This window comes from Ursus arctos, unplaced genomic scaffold (assembly GCF_023065955.2).
Source record: "Ursus arctos isolate Adak ecotype North America unplaced genomic scaffold, UrsArc2.0 scaffold_29, whole genome shotgun sequence".
Classification (NCBI taxonomy): domain Eukaryota; kingdom Metazoa; phylum Chordata; class Mammalia; order Carnivora; family Ursidae; genus Ursus; species Ursus arctos.
Window position 1 is genome coordinate 10,654,771 of NW_026622974.1, and position 7,141 is coordinate 10,661,911.

Consider the following 7,141-nt stretch of genomic DNA (forward strand, 5'->3'; position numbering starts at 1 on the left):
GCCTTAAGACTTAAATGTTAGCAGCACCCTGTTGAGGTGGGCTGATTACGACCCATACAGTGGTATGCTCAAGGATGGTCTTCTCACCCAGATCACCACCTTATAGGTATCACATTCTGACAGAGTGGAAGTCAAACCCAAGGAAAATAAAGATAAGGAGAGATTTTACCCGTGGCCTAGACTAGAACATTTGGCCTAATCCCTCTACCTCAAGCCGACTTAACAGTGGTCTTCATTTGGCACTCTCAAGAGGGAGGTTTATCAAACCGAAAGAAATGTCGGGGAGTGTTCAGAGAGGGAAATTCCTGAGTTACACAAGCCAAACAGCTCCCTTGCAGAGCTAATATTAACTCCTTGTCCTTTAAATTCCCTTGGACTTGCTCCATCCCATTAGGTATTCCTCCTTCTTAAGGTGGTAGAGCTGAAGGCAGGCTGCGAAGGGTAGTAGAAGAGGTCTCGGGCAGGGCGAGGCTGGAGAGCAGCCTGGAATTTCACGTGGAAACCAACAATCTCGTGTCGGTTGAGTCAGCTACCAAATATCTGCAACTTCATTTTGTGCCTGCTTACGATTTGCCCAAAGGTGGAATATGGAGCTCGAGTCATCAGAAAATCTTAAATTTAACTTAAGCTTATCTTTCCTTCTTAAAGCTTCTACCACTGTTCCCACTTTTCCTACCCAGTGAACTGAGATTTGTTGAACACGGCGCCCCAAGGTGGAAGCCTAGTTTTGGAAACTGAAGTACAAATATGTTGAACTTGGCAGAGAATGTCCCAGAAACCTGCCAAGCAGAACCTTCGCCAAAGTAGCAAGAAAAGCTCTGTGCCTTATTGACCTTACTAAGGAGCCATCTCACAGTATCTGTTATTTAAATGTCAAGACTCCACATGCTTCAAATGCGATTCAATTTATAACTTTAAATTCACACCACTTTTCGACACCACATAGACCACACTTGTGAAGTACACCCACAGAACTGGAAATGTTGTGAACTTCATGCTTGCGTGGTCATTACTTAGGAAGAACATTACTTTGACCCACTAAATAGGTCCAATTGCATGACTTCAAAATTGTCTGTTCAGGCTAATTTTCAGTGCTTGTCAACAAAGTATGCTTATTCTTATGGAAATGGTCTATAGATGTAATGCGAGAAATATGTGCTACATGGGACAACGAACTTCCCAACAGAAAAGGCCTTTAAACCCCCGGAATGGTGATGAGGACGCTACAGTCTCTCTCCTGAAAGCTTGACAAAGTTGAATTCACTCTCATCAACAAATCTGCTACAAATGCAGCTCTCTGAGGGTTTACCACACAAACCCCCAAATATTTTCTGGAAGATTATTCTGACACCCGTTTTGCACGCACTGTGCACACGCACATTCTCCCCTTTTCCTGCAAAGTCAGCGGCATGCTTTGCCACATTTTTTAAAGTGTAATCCTGATGCTATTCACCAATGTTCTGCCCATGGTTCTACTCATAAAACAGTATTGCTTTCAAGGGATGTGCCATCACCCCTCTGGCCTAGAAGCCAGCCAGGCAACACACCTCTTGGATGCCCCATCCTCATTGTCATTCCGCCTGAGCTCTGCCTGTTCCCTCGCCTCTCCAAAGGTCAGTCTGAGGTCTGCACTCCATCGCTAATGGGTGCACGCAGTCTGCTCACTGCTCCTGCTGTGGCAGAGAACTCAGTCCCTTTACATCTCTCTCTCCCTTGCTCTCTCCCTTCCTCCCTCCTTTCCCCTCTCCTGTGCTTGCTCTCTTTCTCTGCCTTGCAAATGACTCTGAGGAGCTAGGCTGGTGGATGATTTATATTAAGAAAAAAAAAAAAAAAGCACTCAATTTTTTTTTTTTTTTGAACTGGGCTCCCTGAGAGCACTCAGGGTTGCCTCGTACCGCTCAACGCCTACCTGCTCAACTGCAGGGAAACAAGCTTCTGAAGGCTTTAATGGGATTTCGCCCGAGGCTGTTTTATTAAGATGTCGGCTTTTTCTGCTGCCTCTGCAGCTGACACCATTCACTGTCAGCTGTCCCCTCCCCTTCCTACCCCCACTGCCACCCCCCCAACAATGCACCAAATTATTCGCTTCATTTAGTGCTCATGGCTCAGTGTGGGCAAATTGGGAGAAGGAGACCTACTGGGCCAGATGAACCAGGCAGAGAGGTGAAAAGCCACAGAGCTACTTAACTGGGGGTTTAAAGGGAGCAAGGGAGGCAAAAAAAGGAGGACTAAATCAATGCCACTGGGGCACACTTCCATTCTATTAGCAAGAATTATATGCAGTATCAACATACCCATTCTGGAAGTGCATTTACATTACCCATTTACATCAAACCTTCGTTTGGGAAAGTCTGTATGCAAAGCCGTGTATAATTATCTATAATATGTAATGCGCATTGTATACACATTGCAAAGCAGTTTGGAAATTATGTCATTCATTTAACTATGTATTTATTATAAAAGAAAAATCAGCATGAATACTTATTCATTAATGAATATGCTAAATGAATATATTTCTGCCTTCTAGAGAGGAAGACTTGACTACAAGATGGAAATTAACATTGGTAGTGGTGGTGGTGATAAAGATAGTGGGTTTGTGCATCTCTGTATGTGTGCATGTAGGGGAAGTGTGTGTGTTCGAGTTATGTTTACAAGGTGGGGATAGTGTTTACAACCAAACAACCCATTAATTACCTGCTATGTTTACAGCAGGAATAAATTAAAATCAGCTCAGTAGTAGTAATGGTCAGGCTGTAGTATCAATGGTGACATCTAATTAGTAGTAAAAAATTTATGCTCCTATGGAATATATCTATTAAGTGCTCAGGATAGTTTGTGAGTAATTTATAATGAGGGATAACAGGAGGAAAACCTGCCATGACCCCATTTTATGGATGGGAAACCTAGTGGCATAGTAAGAAGAGGCAATGGACTCAAGATAAAACCGTAGTTCAGGATCAGATGCTGAGAAAACCATTGCATTCCGTTGCTTTTGATTGACTTCTCCAATAACCTGGTGTAACAGGAATGCTTTTGCTTAAAAGTGATTCACTCACTCAAAAAATATTTACTGAGTCCTGATTTTGCACCTTCCATGCACTATTCCATGTGTTCAACTTAAAGTGAAAAATAGAAAGCAAAAATTGCCATTATGTCTGTTCTCATGGAACTTCCAACTTAGTGGAGGAGACAGAATTGGTGAAGCAACCAAAACTCTATCTGCGAAGGAAGAGGTACAATTTAATGAGAACCTTTTTCAGGAGGATTTGAGGCAGTTTGGAAAACCAGATTAGGCTTCTCTGAGGAGGTGGTGGTGAAGCTGATATCTGAAGGATTAATAGGAGTTAACTTGGTGAAGCCACGTGTGTATGTGTGTAGCAGGGGTCTGGTTGGGGGGGGGGCAGGGGCTGGGGGATATACATGTACAGAGGCCCTCTGGCAGGAATGAGATGATGCTTTTAAGGAAATAATATGTGACAAAAGGACAAATATCAAGTAGGCAGGTAATTCAAAGTGCTCCTGGAGAGGTCAGGTTCAGAGCTCAAAGAACTCAGGAGGTCTTTATACTGAAAGCACTGAAAAGTCTTATGCCACTGAAGCGTTTTAAACTGTGGTGATTTTGTGGGTGCCTGGGGGGGCGAGGGGTGTAGTATGACCTGATTCTTATTAGTGAGAGGGCCCTCTCTCAGCATGGAGAAAAAATTGAAAGGGTGCAAGAATGGTAGCACAAAGATACCTGAGGGAGTTTTGCAAGGATCCAGGGAGAGACCATGGCAGGTGGAAAGTGGGCGATGACAGGGAAGTTGGAGAGAGGCAGACAAGGCTGAGGGATATGTGGTAGTTAGACTGGCAGGTGCTACTAATGGGAGGGAGAGAGACTGAGATGTCAAGAATAATTTCTAGATTTCTGGCTTACAGGCCTAGGTGGCTCAGTTGGTTAAGCATCTGCCTTCAGCTCAGGTCATGATCTCATGATCCTGGGATCGAGCCCAGCATCAGGCTCCTTGCTCAGCAAGGAGTCTGCTTCTCCCTCTCCCTCTGGTTCTGCCCCCACTCGTGCTCTCTCTCTCTCTTTCTTTCTCTCTTAAATAAATAAATAAAATATTTTTAAAAAAATAGGTTTTTGGATTGCAAAATAAGTGAAGGTGGCCCCATTTACTAAGACAGAGGAACACTGGAAGAAGGTCCACTTTAGAGGAAGCAGTCCTTGAGTTTGGACCTGGACATGCCCTATGAGGTGCAGCTGAAAAGTTAAATTGCAAAGTATCGAGTATGAAGGTGTTGATTAGCTGTTGATACAGTCTAGTGCTCAGAGGAGGAGGGCTCTAACCTGGAGGTATGTGTGGATTATCTGTGCATTGGTGGTAGTTGCTACCAAGGGGAACTGGGAACATTCATTTAAAGGAATAGAGGGAATATGAGGAATACCAGTATTTATTGGGTGGGTAAAAGAAATTAAACCTCAAAGGAAACAGAAATAGCCACAGAGAGAAAGAAAGCTTTGAGAATAAGTGATGTCAGGATACACATTAAAAAAAAAAAAAAAAAGACAAAGTGCTCAGCAGTTTTGGAGAGATGTCAGGTGCAAAGAAGCCTACCAACCAACCAACCGCTGAATTGCGTAGCATGGAGCCCACTGTTGAAGCAGCACTGCTGGCTCCATAGGACCTGAAAGTCCAGCCTAGGAACAGTGACCACGCTCTCAGTTTGTGCAGGATGGTCTCCATTTATACCTGTTGTCCCAATGCAGGTACCAACACCGCCTCTGTCACTTTCAAAGGTGTCACTCTTCAGACGATAAAATTCATGAGCATAAATTTTGAAGTCTAAGAACTTGTACATGTTTTTTACACTTCTCTGTCCTTGAATTGCCCTTCTCCTACCCGTAACCAATCTCTATCAATTCTGCCTTACAGACCTGAGGCATGACCACTCTCTTCCATTTTTGCTGCCGATGCCTCAAACCAAAGCACGCTCATCTCCTGCCTGTACTTCAATAACCATTCTTTCCGGTTCCCTTCCAATCTATTCTTTATGTAGCAGCCAGAGTAAATAATTTCATCATAAATCAGATCATACCACTCCCTTGCAGAAAAAGAAGGAAAGAATGAATGGTAACCTTCAAAAGTTTTCAACTTACCTTAAAATAAAAACCAAACTTCTTAATATTACCTATAATGTTTGCCATGATACTGTATTGTACTGATTGTGTATCAATCAAGCTTCATATTATTCCATCTAGCTGGTCTCTCTCCCCAAACAATGGTACAATTAAACTCATATAAGACATTCTGAGTAATGCAAGCCTTCACGATGTTGTGTGTGTTGTTTCCTTGCCTAGAAATATTTGTTCTATTCTACTTGGTAAGCTCTTTTTCAATCTTTAAGATCTAAGTCTGAAAGCCAAGTCCCTGGGTATGTCCCATAAACCCACAATCTAAATTAATTCTCCCTGTTATTGTCTTATACAATGTCCTGTTCTTCTCTTTCATAGTATCTTTCATAATTACAGTGATAAATTTATTTGCATCTTTATATATTTTACATCTATCTTGTCAGTAGATTCTAATCTCAGTGAAGAGAGGAATAATGCCTGCGTTTTCATAATGCTGTACCCTGATAACACCACTTATCACATCTTCTGGGTTCACAAAGTATGTTTTAACAAATATTGATTGTGTCAAATGTGTGCTAAGCACTGTATTATTGTCCAGGTACGGGTTTTCTGGGTTAATAACTATTCTAGAGTTAAAACTTATCAACTAAACATGGTTTCCATACAAGTCATTCTTTGGTTATCAAATAATGAGTTAAAGCTCATGGATCTCAGAGAGAAAGGTAACTGATACATCCCACTTTTGATGCTATAATTTGAGTTTAGATGTCAAGGTTGTTTGTAAGGGAAGTGTGTGACTGAGTTTTAGGCACATGTTTTTAAGAGTGAGTGTTTTTCGCATGAACACCTTAATGTTCTTGGATACCCCAACTCCTGAAAACCTTGCCCCCCAAAACAATTCCTTGATTGTTCTCAGCTTTCTTGGTCCCCCCTAATAAAAGTCAAGAGCATAAATGACCATCTCTCCAGAATGATCTGAAGCAACTAGACAAAGCCTTGATACTTCTATCACAGCTCTAAGATCTACTGATGGAAAGCCCATCTTCCTCTGGCCTGAGAGAATATGGATTTCAAGAATACGCTTATATATTGTCCTTCATCAATATTGGGGGGAGACATCCATTTCCTGATTTCCAACCCTTAACTCACCTCTGGATTAGGATCTTGTCTTTCTCTTTTTACTAGGTCAGGGAGATTGGAAGACTAAAATAAATTTGTTTGAGTTTTATCCATCCTTTTAATTTGTATCCCTTGAAAGCTATACTCCTCTAGAAGGAAAGAACCTGCTCTAACCTCACCCCTGCACTTAGAATATTCATGTGTAGTCTGTCAAATACAGGTTTTATAGGCCAGGTACTGAAAATTCAAAAATGACAGATAAAAAAGGCCAAAGATGACAGAAGAAAATAACTAGAACATACATGAACAAATTTGAGGTAAATAGTTCTCTAGATACTCACAAACACATACCTTAATATGTGTGTATGTGTGCGTGTGCATACGCAAACACACAAAGCCTGGAGTCTCACGGTCTTATGCCCAAAACTAACCTGTATGAATTGGAAATCTTCATCAATGGCCCATTTTTCTTTGTTCTAAATTTCCCATCTCTGTGAATAATAGCTTTAACCACCCAGTTAGAAATATGGGTCAGAAATGTGGGTCAAATTCTTGATTTCTCCATCTGTCCCCTTCTTTCTATTTGTGTTAGTCCAGCTTCTTCAAGCAACAGACACCAAACAGGATTAAGTGTGCAAGATATGAAGGGAAATACCCATGAGAAAATGTGAAAGGGGTTGAGAGGATGGAAGACTTATGAGACTTACATGCAGCTATGAATGCAAAGGAAGGAGAGGCAGAGGGAAGATGGAAAGGATGGGACAGAGGGACGGAGAGAGGGAGGGAGGGAATTAATTAGTTTGGGTGGAAGCTTAGACTGTAGTATAGTTCTAAGTAAACTTTGGCAAGACAAACAGGGAATCTTTGAGCCCATCAAAGGAGTCCCACGTCTCCCAGGAATTAACT